The sequence below is a fragment of the Conger conger genome, chromosome 4 (genome assembly GCF_963514075.1).
Source record: "Conger conger chromosome 4, fConCon1.1, whole genome shotgun sequence".
Taxonomy (NCBI): Eukaryota; Metazoa; Chordata; class Actinopteri; order Anguilliformes; family Congridae; genus Conger; species Conger conger.
This window is the reverse complement of record NC_083763.1, coordinates 5,601,343-5,620,414: the sequence shown is the minus strand read 5'-3', so window position 1 is coordinate 5,620,414 and position 19,072 is coordinate 5,601,343. Positions and strand designations below refer to the sequence as shown.

The following is a 19,072-nucleotide window of genomic DNA, read 5'->3' as shown; positions in this document are numbered from 1 at the left end:
AATACCTAATAAAGTGCTCGCTGAGTATATGTGTACAATCAAGCATTGCAAATTGTGATATAAAGTAAAGATAGAAGGAAGAAACTGGTTAAAAACACAGCAGCAATATTTAGAGGCAGCCTGTAGCCTCGTGGCTAAGGTGCATGACTGAGACCCGGAAGTTGGTGATTCAAGCCCTAGTGCAGCCATGTTAAAATCTGCACAGCCAACTCCAGGGAGGATTGTCTCTTTCTTAGTCTAATCAACTGTAAGTCGCTTTGGATAAAATAATCAGCTAAATAACACATTATTATTATTTAAAGTAATATAAAGTGTTTTGAGAAACTAATACTTGTTGACCACAAGCACTTGTACACAAATAATTGTGTCACTGTCACCTTCTTGATCTAAAATTTTGTACAGGTTTCTTGAAATTGCAATGCCTTCCAAGAAACAACATGGATGAAGTATACTTCATATATAAAAGTGATTCAAAGGTTTAAAACCACTGCACCAAGAGTTAAACTGCCTGGTAGAGGAGGCAAGTGAAAATTTCTCCCATGCACCACAAGGCAGATGGTTTGGGAGGCAAGGGAATATTAACGGGCTATAGTTGGAGATGTAGGCTATAAAACTTAGTTGCACCTTGAAGACACACGGTCTCAGCCAATCCCAGACGAATAGGCTTGGAATGGAAATATGTAATAAAAGTGTCGTTTATCTGCCACAACGTGAGACTGATATTATGACAGACCTCTTTTACAACTTATTATACACATTAGCTACTGCCACCTATGGATAGCCTACGAACAAAATTTCGTTACGGGCGCGCGTTCACGAAAAGCTATTCGATAATCTCTTCTGCCGTCTGTGTGCTCGCTCCGTAATAGCCCTGCTCATTCCTGTGTCAACATATGTTACATAGTAGCCTATTAATCCCGATTTTCAGAGACGCTGCATACTTTGCTGCGGACCGCTATCACTACCAGTAGCAGCCGCCGATAACTGCTACTAGCCGTCTAGCCTACTATTAAATAGGATACGGTAGAAGCAGCGGTAGTAGTATATTGGTAGAAGTTAGTAGGCTAGTATATAAATCTGTTTTCATGTTATGCACGTACCTGGATAAAGGTCTCATTTAAAGCTACAGCGTATCATTTGCGGGAAAAGCTGAGATAAAAGAAAAAGCTGTACATGCTAGTCTACAATATGAGTGGATGTGTAATCGATTCATATTAACTCATATAATTGGGAGGGAAATCGGCTAACATCATATATGCGAAGAGAAATAAACATCGTATGGGTGCACGAGCCCGAGGTACAACCTAACTTTCACTCGGAGTGAGGGGGTGGAGATGGCTGCTATTGAAGTAGCGATTGGTGTTCAATGTCGAATAAGAGCCGCCTTGTTACTTTCGAACGCGACTGTTCTTTGCCATTACTACTCCAAGGAAATGTAAAAAAAAAAAGAGAGAGAGGGAAAAAGCAAGTTTGTGTGCGAGAACGCTGTCTCAAGTGGTGGAGAGAGGGGGGAAATTGGGTGGACTCTGGTAAACGGAGGGGGGCTATTGGGTGAGAAGAGAAAGCGAGAGAGAGAGAAAGAGAGAGAGAGAGAGAGAGAGAGAGAGAGAGAGAGAGAGAGAGAACGAGGGAGTGGGCGAACAAGGGGGAGCGAACCTGGCCCTTTAAATTGCACATCTTTTCGGAGGTGAGTAGCTGAATACAGCCCTATTTGTTATTCTTTGCACAGGTGTGAAAAGCATGCATTTTACATTTTTAAATACATTTTATTCTTCCAAATAGCAAGGAGACTAGAAAAAAAGGAAGCGGTGGCGTTCAACTCCTTAACGGTGTCTCGTTTGGTGCCGCTTCTAAATTTTCGCTAATGTGTACAGTGGGGGAGTGTGGGTGAAAACGTTTAATACGGAGTGGTGCCATACAAACGCTATTCCCCGTTTATTAGTCTGAAAATCCGATGTAATATGCTGCTCTGTTAACGGCGAGAATACAGCAGCAAGAGGGGCTAATTTATCCACGCAAATATTTTCCATACGTGATTTTCGACAGACTGTGTAACTGTGCATGTCCCGATCTAAACGTAAAAGTGGCTTATTTTGCGTGTATAATATGTGGCTGTTATTAAAGTAGCTATGGTTTTTTTTGTTTTGTTACTGTGTGAAAGAAGGGGACGGACACACCACAGGTTAATATAAAAAAGCACTGTTGGTTCTTAGAGCAATCGGTAGGCCAAAAAAGAATAACAGTATAGCAACAACTGAGTTAGCCAGTTGATACAAATATGATTGGGTTGTTTTCGATAGCCGTTAACAAAAGCAGACTAATATGAGTGAGTGGTGGTCGCAATTGCCATTTGAAGGCTTAAATGCAGACCGAGCTTTCAAAACATAAGATCTTGATGATAGGCTACATATAGCAAAGCTTTATGTCACATTATTGTCAAAAGCATTCAAACGAATTTAAATCCAAACAAAACCACACGTGTATATTTTGTCACGTCAAATTTTTTTTTTACATTATTTGCTGAATGCATAATGTACTGGCCTAGTGTAAAAAGACGCTCCAAAAACTAGCTGTTCACAACTCAGGTTTCACTGCTCCAATGTAGTCTATAGCCTAATAACTGACCATGTGAAGCAAATAGTAATACATTAGCACGTTAACAGTTTTTACACTTTGTCATTTGCACATTTCAGTGCCTGAGTACTATTTCCCGACTGAGGAATCAACAGGCTAATTAAAATCATAAGAAAGCCTGCTAGTACTTTCCTCATTACTTGTAGCTCTTGGCTCATCGGTTGCAGTTACTCTTGCTGCCTCCGTGCAACTGTGGCCGATAAATGTTTTTTTTTTTTTTTTTTTAATTATTTATTTTTTTATCAATTAACTGTAAAACGTTATGTAAGTTTCTATTTTGATCGGTTATGGAAATCACGTGTTACGTTTTATTTTAAATAACGAGGTTCCTTTTGTCCCAGTTGTTTCCAGATTTTGGATTCACCACTATCCCAGTCATTTTCATCCGCCCCACAGGCCCCAAATTGGTTGTGCGTGAGTTAGGATACTATGTATTCTTCCAAAAAATAAGATATTGATCCATCGGAAATATGTCATTATATAAAAGGGAATTGGTGGAATGAGGTAGCCATGGAGAAAGCACTACATCTGATGCAGCTTTACTTGACCGTTATGAACTGCGGTTTTTTGGGGGTATCTTTTTTTCAAATTGTTGTCAATTTTATTTTTTTTGCTTTGTATGTTATTAGTGGACATTGAAATCATCTTACAGTAAATTTAAAATTGTACAAACCTGTGGGTTAGGAGACAGCTGGCCTACCTCAATGTATGGTCTCTGACCTTTAATTCCCGCTCAGTTCTGGTCTTACCAAATAAAAAATACATGTTTACATATGATTCTTTCTTCTGCTGTGCATGAATTTGCTCACACTTTCATGGAAATACATTGAGGACTTGCTTGGACATGGCCCTCTGAGGGGCCCTGTGTTATTGTAGTCTCCCCTGGTCCAATCATATTCTGTCAGTCCGACCTGTCATCGTGTTTTTGTACGAGCGCTGGACTGCAGCTGTCTTTTCCTGTCGTGGTGGTCATCGGCTTGATCGCTCCAAAGTGTATCGAGAGTAGCAGGCTATTGCTCCCAATGCGCAAACTGACATCTTTGCAAAGTAGCCCCAGACTTGGCTAACCCTGAATGGACCTAGTCTCGAGTCCTGGCTTGCGTCGCGGTAGTTTGTCCGTATTCTGATCGGCGTGTGACATCAGCCTTGGCTTTCCGGCCTTCACCTCCCGTCAGAGGGCACACGGGCCTGGCATGGCTCTGGGACTTCAACTGCCACGTCTCGGTGGCTTCCTTTGATAACTTGTTGGTGGCAGTTAAACTGAAACTCCCGGACTATCACCCCTTTCTGTGTCTGAGGTGCCGATGTCTTCGAGTGAAGTAACACCGGGTAATGTCTATTTAGTGGTTTATGTTCTTCATTTAATGCTTTTTTTGGGGGGGGTCTCTACAGATCACCTCTGCCATCACATTTAATCTCATGTAATCTTGTTTACTAATTAGGTGTTGCTTTAAACGTCTGGACACAGTCCCTAAAGCTTGGTACTCTAGGTGTTGTGGGGAAACATGCAAGGCTCACAGGGAAATGCAATTCTGCGATAACCATAGAAGAGGAATTGCAGTCCAAAAGCCAGGAAGAAAATGGGCAGTTAAAGTTGTGCATTTGAGCAGATAATAATGAAGATGTACATGTCAGTTAGGATAATTGTTTTTCCGGTGTGCTGGCTTTGTAGTGTGCATTTCAGTGCAGGCACGTGTAATCTATTTTGACGTTACTGTTGCCCGGAATTTTTGCTTTTCAGGTAGCACAGACGGAAGAATGCCAACGTATTAGTCAATAAACAGTGAAATGAATCGCTGTTCCCATTTATTTGAAATCTTGTGCTATGTAAGATGTAGTTCCTGCAGCACAGGGATGTGCCTGTTTGATTATTGACTTGTCAGAACTGGTTTGAGGAGCTGGTTTGACAGGGAACAGGTGCTTAAAGGCCACCAGTGTTGCCCTGGAAAATCCAGAGCAAAGTCAGAGGCTCACAATTTCCAGCCCTTTGACTGCTCAGTTTATGCAGGTGTGTGGCTTGCCCGTCCTGTTTTTTCCATGGGAAACAGTGGAGAAGTGAAATATTTTTTTTAATGCTAATGTGTGTGTGTGTGTGTGTGTGTGTGTGTGTGTGTGAGAGAGAGAGAGAGAGAGAGTTTGTTTTTCATTGCAGGTTTTACCTTATTTTTGCTTAGCAGGGAGAGGGTATGCATTATTGTTGTGTAAAGTCTTAGGCATACTGGTATGGGTGCTGACTCCGATCACTGGACACTGATGGCTAACTGTTAGCGCGGACAACATGAATGTTTACACATATTTAATTGGTTATGCCAGTCTATGGCAGCAGATGATGTCACTTTTGAATGTCTGTGATCAAGGCACCTGACAGTGGGAGAACCGTCTCTTAAGTCTAGAAAAAAATAACAGTATGATTTTACTGATCAAGCCAAAAAATAATACTTGTGTGTTTGCTATGATTAGTATTGATGCTTGGTGTACACATCCAGGAATTGTAAATTGGTTTAAAACATATACCTTAGGGCGTTTTGTGCATTGGCAGGCTACAGTACAATGTCTGGGAGCTGTGGAAACGTCTGGAAAGTTCTGAGAATTTTCGCCAGACTTGCACTCCGAGACGGCTTACACAAAATATCCTCGCAATGCTCCTGGAATGTTTTGTGAATGGTATGACATTGCTACTACGTGGCAGCAACATTGTGAGAACGTTTTTGCGTTTCCACCGGAGGCAGTTTCACAAGCTGACCCTATGGCAAAGCCTCTGCCCAAGCTATAAAAAAACACTGGGCGCTTTGTAAAAATCAGAGAAATAATTGCACCTGAATCCTCAGGTGGGGCCACATTTCGGTGGTGAGTGTATTTGCGTCGGTCCTAAACCTTCTGCGTTAAAACTGCCATTATCCAAAAATGTTTTACATTAATAAGCCGTGAGATTGTTTTTCGTAAGTAGCTGTGTGTAATCATCCGAAAACGTAATCCAGTTAGGCAGGGCCTGTGGTTAATTTCATGGCGGGCTGAAGGATCTGTTGAGTGTTAATTGAAATGGTGCTATTTGCCTGTTTCAGCCTCCTCCGCGTTTGACGACACCACCCTGGGATCTGGCAATTGAATTTGCGTGACTTGTCATGCGGACAAGTGTCAAGCAAGAAGATTGACAATCTGATCAGAACCATGACCGTAATCATAATCGTAAGAACAGAAGTAAACGGATTGCAGTTAATGTTTAGGCATGTTCAGTTTTTTTACATAAGTTAATTCGTTTATTAGTCAGTTGAATTCAGTTGAAAAGTAACAGCTTTCTGCCTGTTCTATGAACCGCGTGTTAATCTAAGTAGGGAATTACTTAGACCAATCATTTTGCATTAGTTTAACTGTACTTATGTTCTGGGTTTGTTTTTGTGTTCTGTGCTGATGGAACATGGAGACAGATGGCTTTTGATTTGGACATTTTTGAGCTGGATAATTGCAAGTAAAATCCAGAACAGTTTTTTTTTTTTAAATTTTTTTACTTCAGTCCATGTTCCAGATCTGGATGAGGTCTGGGTTTTACTGGGTGCACTTATCTAACTCTGAATCCTGATTCATGGAACAGGCCCCAGATGCGACAGTGACAAAAAAACAAACCTATAAACATGTTTAACATACTTGTGATCAAAAGCATAATTACCGCAGTCTTGCGTAGTGTTTTAAGTCCCCCTCCAGTAATATTCTGTGGTAGATTATCTTGAAATTTTACTCTGATTAGAAATGCAGTAATGCGATGCATATTTGAATATTAAAAGCCCAGTGGGGTATCCAGTTGAAGCGCTTTCTGTCGGTTGTGAGATGGGTCCAAACTTGTACGTTGTTGATAAGCCGGTGTTTGTTTAGCTCTTCCGGTGAATCATGAGCGTGTTTGTTTCTGAGGGCGGGTTCTAATTGGAGGCAGAAATTCAAACCAACTCAACTGTTGTGACCAATCACTGTGCAGCCTAAAGCCTGGCAGAACCAGTTGTATTGTGGGAGTCTAATCTCCCTTTCCATTCATAAGATTGAAGATAATGTAGTGTGCAAATTTGCCCCGATTAGTCAAAAAAGGGAAACAGATTTTATTGGCATCAAAAGCAAACATTACATTGTTGGCATTTGGCAGACGCTCTTATCCAGAGCGACGTACAGTTGATTAGACTAAGCAGGAGACAATCCTCCCCTGGAGCAATGCAGGGTTAGGGGTCTTGCTCAAGGGCCCAACGGCTGTGGCTACACCAGGATTGGAACCACCGACCTTGCGTGTCCCAGTCATTTACCTTAACCACTACGCTACAGGCCGCCCAAACCAACAATTTATTTTGTATTGTTATTCTTCCCTTTACCATGTATTACATATATTACATAATTGCTGGCAAAAGAGTTGGACATTTTTATTTTTTTCATAGCAGTGCTAAATAAACAGCATCAATGGATGGAATGCTTAGATTTTTAATTAAGCTTTTTTTCTTTTCTTTTTTTTGTGACCACATCACAAAGAGCCAACGTGAAATATTCACTACGTAAGTTCACGAGTTACAGTGCTCTTGCACTGTACACACCACATATATCTTGCCAAAGCTCTACTGAAGCAGTTTTGCACTTTAAGCCAATACTATGCAGAACATTCTCGTATATCACAGATGTGGGCATTGCTTTTTCAGGTGCTCTGTATTTGCAAGTACTAAAGAGTTACATTTTGCAGTATGCAGAAAAGGCCTAGCTAATGAAGGAAGACTAAGCTTATGATACAAAGCCTTAATATCACATTTTTCCTACAGTCACACACTGGGCCTTGCTTTTTTAGATCTTATTTTGTAGAAAAAGTAATACTGCTTTAAATGTTGCTTTTGCTTGAAGTACTTTAATGACCAGATGCTGTCCTGTAGAATGAATCATCCTTCTTGCACCCCCTGCCCAACACACACACACACACACACACACACACACACACTTACACACACACAAAAGTTTAGTTTGTCATGGTTGATGATTGATTCACACCGTTTATAATGCTGTATGAATATTGTATACCGATGATTCATTTGTGGTCCTCACACAAGTGAAACAGATCTTTTGGGGGAAGGTTTTAAAGGGCAGGGAGTCAATTTCATGGCTGTCAAATAATGAGGGGGACATCAAATGAGGATGCACGCCACCATGTGAGAAACGAATAATGATTGGAGGGGAACGGAAAAATTTGATCGACACACACGCCCCACTGGTACACAATGACGCAAAAACTCTAAATTCACATAGCTACACAGATGGGAAAACTGTGTAGCCACAGCCACCGGGCCCTTGAGCAAGGCCCTTAACCCTGCATTGCTCCAGGGGAGGACTGTCTCCTGCTTAGTCTAATCAACTGTACGTCACTCTGGATAGGAGCGTCTGCCAAAATGCCATTAATGTAATGTAATGTAAAAATAGTGCTGCTCTATCTTCCGTCTCAGCTGGTCTCTAACGCTGCCGCAGGCAGGCAGGGCCCGGTTCCCGTGTTAGCGTAGCAGCTACACGGCCGCACGGAGCTGGAATCAGAGAGGCTCCCTGGGCAGGACTGTGAAGCCTGCCAGCACAGCCCTGTTCTCCACATAGCCCCCCGCCGCGAGGATTATAACTGCAGGGGTATCCATGTTGGTTTTTCTGTCTGCTGAGAAGCCTAGTCTCTGCCAGTCCGTATTGCCTGTGGCTAGTGTGGAGGTCACCGCTTTTCTCCTCCCCAGTACTGTAAGTCCTTCCAGTGTATGTGGAGAATCCTTATTTATTTTTTATTAATTTATTTTTTCATTCTGCTCCTTTGCCCTCCCGACTCCCAAGCATCCTTCAGTTCATGAGTATCTATGGTTCAGCAGGGTTTAGCATCTGTGGTTCAGCAGGGATGAGTATCTACGGTATGGTTCAGCAGGGGCGTGTGTCTATGCTTCAGCAGGGATTAGCATCTATGGTTCACCAGGGATGAGTATCTACGGTATGGTTCAGCAGGGTTTAGCATCTATGCTTCAGCAGGGATTAGTATCTATGGTTCAGCAGGGAAGAGTATGGTTCAACAGGGATGAGTATCTATGGGTATGGTTCAGCAGGAGTGAGTATCTATGGTTCAGTAGGGATGAATATCTATGGTTCTGCAGGGAAGAATATCTATGTTTCCGCAGGGAAGAGTATCTATGGTTCAGCAGCAGGGAAGAGTATCTATGGTTCAACAGGGATGAGTATCTTTTTATGGGTCAGCCGGGAGGAGCTGGTGCCTAGATCCGTACACTGCTGACAGTAGCCGCAGGATGAATTCTGCCAGTTCACTTGTCCCTCTCTCACAGAGAAATGTATATTCCCCAAGCGGAGCGAGAGGCCTTTTCCCTTCAGTGTGAAGCCTTGTGAGGGCGAAGCCTTGTGAGGGCGGACTGATGGCCGGCCACTCTGGTTAGAGGTTTGAGGAAACGGGCTTGCACTTGTACATCTTGCCAATGATTTGCCAAGTGATTGCAAAATGGTGCTGATTCATTCAAGTACAGTAGTTCTCCTTTATTTGCAGGGATCGCCACACACACGTCCATCTTTCGTTTCATGGTCGGTTTAATCAGCGATACAATTCTTAATTACTGATATTCTAATGGTTCAAATTGTTAAGTTGCAGTGTAATGACGGCACAGGTGCAGGTTTTGAATATTCTGCTCTGAAGATGATTGACGCCAACTTCTAGTTGCCAGTCACTGCGTTTTTTTAACATTTTCCTGATTTAAGTGTATCTGGATTCTGGCCTAATTGTATAAACTTGTCAGTCTAGTCTGTTTTTCCTCACTCCTTATGAAAACTATTTATGTTTTTGAATCATTATTTAGCTGATGCTTTTTATCGAAAGCAACTCACAGTTTATTAGACTTAGCAAGGGACAATCCCCTCCCCCCCCTAGAGCAATGTTGGGTTAAGGGCCTTGCTCAAGGGCCCAGGAGCTGTATGGATATTATTGTGGCTACAACGGGGCTTGAACCACCAACCTTCCAGGTCCCAGTGATGTATTCGGCTTGAAGCTGCCCTTTGCAGAGTTTCCAGACAACTGCTAAATCCCCGTTGAATTGGCCTGTGTGCTGTATATTGCTAGCAGGCCTGCTTTATATTTAGCCTGCTATTAGTGTATGTGTTGCTCTCTAGAGGGTGCATGTTGAACAGTGTGTTATGTCTACCGCTTAAGCTAACAGTCACTGGAATGATACACATTTCAGGCTTTTTCTACAGAGGTCACTCACAGTGTGCAGGTCATTTATTTATTGTACATTCGGTGGCCTTAAAACACGGCTAGAAAAGCCTTCTGTAGCCAGTAAAATTTGCAGATGATTCTTCTTAAGTGCTCCCCTATGTTCTGGTTTTTCAGTTTCAGTTGTATAATACTCTGCCTCTGGTTTCCATTATGATCTTGTGTGTAGAGATGAGCCAAGTTGTTCCTGCACTTGGTTGATGGCTTTATGGCAATTTGCCAACGTATATATGCAATGGTGCAGGTTTAAGTTTCGGTAGAAAAACTGTTCTGCACCCATTGTTTTGGCAGTGGCCAAAGAGGATTTGGTTTCATGGGACATCCTGGTATTTTCTTTTATTTTTTTCTCGTCTGACCCAATGGGTGTTGTTTTTTCCACATTTGGGAATTTATAAATGCAAGTTTCATGTTTCTAAAGAGCGTGGGGATTTAAATTTCCATCACATTTGTCTGTCCGCGAAGACGATTCTGTGGTCGTGGCTGCTTTAACAGTGCACATTCTCGTTCCCACAATGCAATTCAGTTTACTCTTAGCGCCCCCCTAGAGAGCGTCAGACACAGAGCGGTGACCTCATGGATTTTTTTTTTTCACGTTGCCATGGCGCTCTGTGACACGCTAAGATACGCAGTGGGGAGAAAAGGTGCTATGCCGAGGAAAGGGCTCCTTACGTTTCCATCTCTCGCCGTTGTGAAGATCGGCGCACAGCACATAAATATGTATAATGCAGCTTTACTCCTGTATTGGAAAACTGCATGGGGCCATTTTATTTATGTCAGCCACTGCAATGAAGAAAGGGGCTCACACGAGGACCTTTCAGAGAGGTTTTTTTATATCCTGTCAGACTGCTCCAACATATCCCTATTTCTTCCTAAAGCCTTCAAGGGACCCAAGTGTAATTACTCGTAGACTTGAGCAGAGCACTAATTACTGTCATAAATCAGTTACCTTTTAAGTAGCCACGCCAGTAATTAACCGGGATTTTTATTACCGCGTATGCGCTATGCATTCGTTTGCGTGTGGATGTAGCGTTGTTGGGGGGGGGGGGGATTTAAGAAGCTGGACCCTGTCGATGTTGAGAACGTGGTTGAACAAGTAAACAGTGGCGGGAAAAGGGTGTGTCCACTCCTAATATACTGACGTATTGCTTTTGTTTGGCCGAATCTGAATCTCTCCCGCGATTGAAAATGTTTGTCCTGGGAGAGTTCAAATGAAATACAGTGTGACTTTGAGCTCACAGCGTAATGCAGTTACTGCTTTGCCTGTTGTTCTTTTGTCTTGTATAGCTTGTGCCCTTCAATCACGGAGCTTCCATTAGAAATGAATTATTGCCCATCCCGTGACGGCTGAACCTCGGCGATAAAGCCCAAATGTCAAATGCGAGCTAGAATAACGTCTTATCTTGAGGCCCTGAACTTCATGAATCAACCTTTAGCTGTTAATGTTTTTTTTCTTTTTTTTCCTATTTGAAGCGCAGCAGATTGCAGCAGTAATGTGATTTTGAAAGTCTGATATTGAATCGCAGAAACCAAGCGCCTCCTGGTGGCAGTAAATGGCGCTGCCTTTGAACGTGGAAAACGGCTGCATTGAATGCCCTTTTAAGTACATACCGATATTCAGTGTTTATACGTGCATACATTTTTTTTTTATTTGCTCGCATTGATCTACTCTAAGTATATTTTAATGTCTGTAAAAATGTGTGGCATTGTATCAGTCCTCCCTTTCCTTGATCTACATCTACGTGCAGGGACCTGTATCAAATCCACATTGTGACTGATGATAAGGTGGTATCTTTATCTAAATCAAGGGGTTATCAAATAATGTTGTTCCATATCTTGGGAATTTGGCAGACTAGGTGTGGGAATGGCATGTTACTGAGGTTGATTTAGTATGAAGTCTATACCTTTTTTTGTCATTGGGAGTGTTTTTTTTCCACAGGTTAATTGTATAATTGTTTTAAATACTGATCGTCGGTTGAACTTGTCTGTGTTCTGCAGAGGGGAAAACGCATTGAGTGAGAACTTTGAAGAGCCTTCATTGAACTGGCTGTCTGCTGTCTCACAGGTAGGCCTAAAAAGCATCTTATTCTCTTCCGTTGTGTTCTTACCTGGGTTTCTGTAGACCTCTGGAACTGTGTTCACCCAAAAATGAAATTAAAATATGTTTGCACTTACCTGGAGGGCATTCAGATAGCTTAGCTGAATTTGGGGATGTGGCCAATTTTGCCCCAGAATGACTTTGGCGTGTTCCCACAGTAGAAGGTATAGTTCATGATTAAAATGTGCATTTCTGAGCTCTATTGATGTTTGCGAGACATTCTATTTGGAAAGAGACATTATGTGCTGAGTTCTTCAAATGTTATTTTTTGCCGATTTGTTACCAGAAACAAAACAGTCCATTATATGTACAGAATTAGTCAAATCTAGAAAAATATCAGCTTAGTTATCTAGATGCATAGATAGTACTGGTAAGTGGAAACATAATTTCATTTAAGTTTTGGGTGAACTGCCCCTTTAATGGAAGTAGTACATTATATTACAAGCATTTAGCAGACTTATCCTGAGCGACTTCGTACCTATTTATGCAGCTGAATATATACTGAAGACACCATGAAACGCAAGCTGAAATACCTAATGAAGTGCTCACTGGGTGTACTTTAAGACGTGTTCATATGGTCATGACCAAATTGAGGAAAAAGAGCATTTTGATTGAGCTTGTCTTTAATGTACCTTGTGGGGCGACATGGCTCAGGCGGTAAGAGCAGTCGTCTGGCGGTCGGAGGGTTGCCGGTTCGATCCCCCGCCCCGGGCTGTGTCGAAGTGTCCCTGAGCAAGAAACCTAACCCCCAAATGCTCCTGACGAGCTGGCCGGCGCCTTGCATGGCAGCCAATCGCCGTCGGTGTGCGAGTGTGTGTATGAATGGGTGAATGGAGAAGCATCAATTGTACATCAATTGGATAAAGGCAGTATATAAATGCCAACCATTTACCATTCACCTTACTCAAGGGCACAACAGCAGCGTATAGCTGGGACTCAAACCTGCAACCTCTCAGTTACCGGCCCAGTTTGTGACCCGGCACTGCCTCTCTGGAGTGGCGTTACCCTGAGGCAGCCCCCTCCACGTTGGGGTATTTCTCCCCCGCGTGTGAACTCCAGTACCAGAGCCCCCGCGCTGTGATGTGGAAGAAAAGCAAACAGAGAAGGGCAGGTCACTCCCGAGAGGGCCTGCGCTGGAGCGCTGAGTGAATTCCCCGCTAAATAAATCAAACCGTTCTCAGCCCGTGCCCTTGCCCTCCGTCTTTGCCCTTGCAGAGCGGACTAGAAGGGTTGTGTTTTGATATGTTATCTCCGTTTGGGAGGGTGCTGGTGTACACTCCCCGAGTCCCCCCCCCCCGTGTAGCACCAATGCTCGACTGCCTCAGCCTGAATCGGTCCTGCGATTGGTTGTTTACCCGTGATACAGCTTGTTCCTCTGTTGTGCTATTGGCCCTTAGCAGTCCGTAAGCGTTACCCGTGATACAGCTTGTTCCTCTGTTGTGCTATTGGCCCTTAGCAGTCCGTAAGCGTTACCCGTGATACAGCTTGTTCCTCTGTTGTGCTATTGGCCCTTAGCAGTCCGTAAGCGTTTGGACAGTGACACATTTTATTTATTTATTTTGTTGCTTTCGCTCGGTACTCCAGCAAAAATAACAGTTGAAATAAAACAAACACGGTGTGGTTAAAGTGCACACTTTCATCTTTGATTTGAGGGTGTTTACATCCATATTGGGTGAACCCCATTTGGAATTTATAACAATAAGGTTGTTCTCCCACAAACCACTCTGTGCCGGTCCGCATTGTTCAATGCACGCGGGTCTTTATTAAGGTCGTACACAAATAGACCAAAAACAAACACAGCAGAACAGAACACGACACGGGGAGGAAACATGAGGGTAGGCGTCCACAAACACGTAGCCTTATTCCTGTGTGTCTGTAGCCTCTTTCCCGTATGTGTCTGTATCCTCATTCCTGTGTGTGTGTAGCCTCATTCCTATGTGTGTCTGTCACTGGCTCGTTCCCAGGTGCGTCTGTAGCTTCATTCCTGTGTGTGTCTGTAGCCCCATTCCTGTGTGCATCTGTAGCCCCGTTCCCGTGTTGGTCTGTAGCCCCATTCCCGTGTATGTCTGTAGCCTCATTCCCGTGTGTGTCTGTAGCCCCATTCCTGTGTGTGTCTGTAGCCCCATTCCCGTGTATGTCTGTAGCCTCGTTCCCATGTGCGTGTTCCCCATGTGCATCTGTAGCCCCATTCCCGTGTATGTCTGTAGCCCCATTCCCGTGTATGTCTGTAGCCCCATTCCCATGTGTGTCTGTGGCCTCGGCCCTAGTCTCACAGCTAAAGGATTAGTGACGATTATTCGGTTACCTGCCGCTGCGGCTAAACCGCCCCATCTCTGCCTGCAGATGGCGCCCTAACCACGCCACCCGTCCACACAATTACACTCCCTGTTATACAAAGTCCCCCCAGTCTGTGTATGTGCACCCTTCTCCCGGTAAGCTTGTTTTCATTTGTTAACCTCTGGCACTTGAGTCTGTTGTTTCAAATTGAGAACGTGGCGGCCTGTGTTCCGTCTTGCCTTTCGTCCAAAGTATTCCATGGTGGGCCTGTTCTCTGTTTTTATCCGCCAGTTCCTGAAGGCCTGTTTCACAAAGCAGGATTACTGAGTTAGCTGGATAACTGCGCTGAGTAAAACCCAGAACCTGCCGTTGCCTTTGACTAAGACACTGGCCTCAGAACTGGAGCTGGTCCCCGGGCACTGCACTGTGGCTGCCCCACTGCTCCTAAGTAACTAGGATGGGTCAAATGCAGAGGACAAATGACCCCCACGGGGGTTCAATAAAGTGCATCTTATGTTCAGTGTCCAGTGGCAGTTTTGAGCAAATTAAGTCACCCAGTCATTCCTTTTTAGTCCACTGAACCGCTGGATATACTAGGGTTGGAGTGATGGCAGAAAAGATCACAGGCACCACATTGCACAGATCACCGGTGAACGATGTGGCCAAAACTCTCCCGCATTGGTCAGTGCTGTGGCCAATCGTCTGTCCCCATCCTGGCCCCCCTGGTCACGGTCACCGGGCCCTGCATAAGGACCCTGGCCCTTTCCTGGCCTTGAAATTATTAGGTTCTATCTGCAGCCTGCGTAGTTTTGAGATAATGAGCTTCAAAGCTCTCACATCCTCACACAGCAGAACTGAAATGCAGGGGCAGCTCTTCATAGATCAGAATGGCAGACACCCTACAATACTCAGAATGTACAATATCAAAATCCTATCAAATTACCCGATAAACAACATGTTTATGACAACATCATTTGCCGATATAGGTCTTGATATGGGCCTATCAGGAGCCATAACTGTAAATGTTACTGAGCTAAGTTTGCTGATATCATTGTGTGAAAACCACAGGCAGAAAGCCTCTGCCATTTGTCATCCATCACATTGTCAAAAGCGAGTGAGCTGTATTCAGCCCACTGAACTGGAAAGCAATGTTAATTATGGCTATTGCATGGATGCGACAGTCTTTTAGTCTGTCTGTACTTGCAAAAGGGATGAAATGTAAGAAATGGAGACTAGATAATGGGACTGAACTGAAAACAATGTGGACAATTCCTTTTATTTAGCTTTTCGGTAAGACCGCAGCCGTGAAAGGGCCCATCCCCGCAATACCTTCCATTACAGATCAACGCAATGCCCAATTATGACTGCACGAGGGCGCCATTGCCTTTCTAAAAGCATGCCGGCGTTAAATTCTGTAGCACTGAGATTTTCTGTAGTGCGTAGTGCAGTACAGTACATCTCAGGGTCTTTCTAAGCCTGTCGTTTTCACTCTACTTTGTGTCTTAAGGTTCAATGTTGAATGTTTGCATCGTTTCATTTATCTAAATCTATGTCCTCATAAATGTTGTTTGGCTCAGAACATGATTTTAAATGATTACTTACCAATATTTTCCGCTTGGTTATGTTATGTTATGCTATATGGTAAATATAGGGGAGAACCAGGTCAAAAGTAACGGAGGGCGAAAGAAACATTGCACACGGTCCGTTCTCGGCCTATTTATGTGTACTATTTATTAATATATCCTAGAATGAAAATTACAGTTGATAATCGTGAAGGACATGCGCAAGTTGTTTGTCATAAAATATTGGATTTCTATCGCTATTAATTTCGAGGGTTAATGCGATCAAACAAAAAAGCGTTTGCTTTCGACCCAGCTCTCCCCTAATACACAATTTGTTGGTACACACGCTACAAAGCTGACATTACACTGTCATCGGCATGACCATCTGTCATAACCGGTCATGACGGTGTATTACAGCTTGCAATCGACGTCACTATACTGACATAATGTGTATCGCAGTCGCTTTGTGGCAGTTATTTTGAAATCTGCTTTGTAAAATTTGGTTCAACATTATGACGGTAATGACACTTTTCAAAGCTATAATGGGAGCCATCTTGATTGTTAATGACCAGTGGGATATGTCATCAGGATTACGACTGTGTTGTGCGGGCTTCATGGTATATAGTAAACGTTTCTTTTTGTAACATTAAGTCTGATAATTATGCTTTCCGGGCTTTTAATTAGTTTAATGAAATGCCATAACGGCACAGACGGAGTAACACCGCCAGTTTTCTCGCTGAGATGTGAGGAGTTTCACTGAGACTGTAATCGTATTGTATACGCTGTGCTCCATCCATAAACCACCGCACACATTTCCAGTGCCTTCTGTGTGTGAGCAAAAGCAACACGGCGACTTGTGCTCCATATACCTCTCGGGCACACCGCGTTACCTACCACTCGATGGAAGCCATTTAAGCGCGGTTCATTGTGTGCTTCAAGTGACAAAGATGCCGTGGTGTGAAAAGAGAACAACGTCTACCAATCGGAGCCGCGAAGTGCGAGTGGTCCCATTACAGTTCAATGGTTTTACCTCCTTGGAAGGGAGTGTCTTCTGCCTTTCAAACGTGGTGTGTCCTCCGTCGTAACGAATTCGCAGGTACATTCGCAGGACTCGATAGACGTCAGTGTCAGATTGACGCGTTTTGTTACAAGGCCCGCACCAAAACATCCTCGTCCAGCCAGGCGGTCGACAGCGTTTGCATGGAGACATGAAAGGGAACAGGCACAACAAGACCCGAGTGCTGTATATTTAGACCTATTTTTGTGACCGCGGCTAATTCGCAAACCCACTCAAGCTGAATTTGAAGAAGCGGACAATACCCGCTCGGACACTGCTTTTCCATGTAGTAATCCTGGTTCTTTCAACAGTGAAGGCAAATTGCCTCATTCCCTGCCGAAATAGTCCCTGCTTTTGAACCTTGTTTCTTATCGAATCTGTATGATAATGTTTTCTATGCAATGTCTGTAAGAAGGACCATAATACCTTGTGTTTCCCCCATGAGACCATACACACTGAAGTGTCCATTGAATCAGGAAATTGTTGAAGGGTTGGATTTTCCGATTTTTTTTGGGCCGGGTTGTTTGCCCGTGTGAAGTCTCGATTCATTAGGCAGAGATGAACAGGGGGGGGAGAGGGGCAGTCCTGCTTCTCTGAGAGGGCAGAGGAGCGAGGGAGGAATTGAAAGAAAGACAGAAAGATGGCACATTGTGTTTGGCCCTTGTAATAATAGAGGGGCTCATGTGTTCAGGGCAGTTTCGAACGCATCGCTGACATCTGGACTCACCTCTTCATTTCCCCCGCAGTGGCCTTTGTGTACGCTGAGTCGTTGCGGAGCTCATTGTGAACGTGCGACAAAGGACTTGAGAGCTTTGGCAACGGGGAAATAATTACCGAAAGCGGCAAACTTCCTGCAGTCTGTATCAACAACGCCCCTCCGCCCTGCGCCTCTCCCGTGTTCTGTACTCCCCTGCGCTCCTCTGATTGCGGTGTGAGTCAGGCGCCGGTGTGTAATGGAGGCGCGTTCACACACCGTGCATTGAGTGGGGACGTCAGTGGACATGATTTTCCCCGTGTAAAGCAGAAACCACAAAAGAATATGTAATACGTTTTATGATGCGTGTCAATACGTATCGAGTTTTCACACGTACAGCACTGTTCTCAGGCCCACAGCAGCCTAAACTCTGGCCCAGAGCTTTTCAGGTGTGGAGAAAAAACGGAAGCGAGTCTTCACACCCCTCTCTCCTTCACACCCCTCTCTCCCTCTTGTGCTGATTGAAACTAATTATTATCCGGTGATGGATAAAAGAACTCGGGAAGTTCGGAGGAAGAACTCGGAAAGTTCAGAGAAGGGCCTCGACACTACTGGTTTTAAATGTTAAATGGTTGGCATTTATATAGCGCCTTTATCCAAAGCGCTGTACCATTGATGCTTCTCATTCACCCATTTATACACACACTCACACACTGACGGCGATTGGCTGCCATGCAAGGCCCCGACCAGCTCGTCAGGAGCATTTAAGGGTTAGGTGTCTTGCTCAGGGACACTTGTGCGGGGGATCAAACTGGCAACCCTCCGACTGCCAGACGACTGCTCTTACTGCCTGAGCCATGTCGCCCGTTTTACTGAGTCGTTTAATATGCGCTGCTTGCAGTAAAGAACTACAAATATGGACGTGGGAATTACTGCCTAGAATTGTGGGTAAAATCCACAGCTGAGTTATTGCAACACTATTAGACTTTGTAATTTGGTGCATGCATATGCAGCGTATAACTTTGATGAACGCACTAAAACTGACAAGAGATTTGCAAATGGAGTCCATTAAGGGTTTATTTATTAAAGGCAATATTGAGCGCATATCTTACTCCTGCCATGGATATTTTATAACCTTCTAAAAGCAGTCATGGGCCTTCTTTTTGCACACTGTGTGTTGTCCTTGTGAATATTTATCTAACAGTGCCGATAAACTTCTGCAGTTGTCTCTAGAGCTGGGGAAATGATATCCATGGTGACAACGCAAAATCAACCTCGTAGACACTGAATTTGTATTGGCTAAAATCTGTTAGCACTTTGTGACTCGTTAAATAGGTTTAATGCACATGGACGAAAAACAAAACTGTGCTGCGGTGTGTTTGCTTAGTGCTCCTTTCTATCGATGCGTTGTCCATTTGCAGATGACAGATAACTCATTAACATTAAAACTCAGCCATTTCACTCGCATGGCTGGCCATTTGGAGCTTTTACCCTGAGTGGC

The 19,072-nt window shown here is 43.8% G+C and overlaps 1 protein-coding gene across 1 annotated transcript in view; it reads left to right on the top strand.

Moving 5' to 3' along the window:
- Positions 1–1,563: 1,563 nt before the first annotated feature.
- Positions 1,564–19,072, top strand: part of gng7 (guanine nucleotide binding protein (G protein), gamma 7) — a 94,815-nt gene continuing 77,306 nt past the window's right edge. Inside the window, exons 1-2 of the mRNA XM_061238788.1 lie at positions 1,564–1,687; positions 11,882–11,948. The gene's annotated coding sequence lies outside the window, so the exon portion shown is untranslated. The remainder of the gene's footprint in view (positions 1,688–11,881; positions 11,949–19,072) is intronic.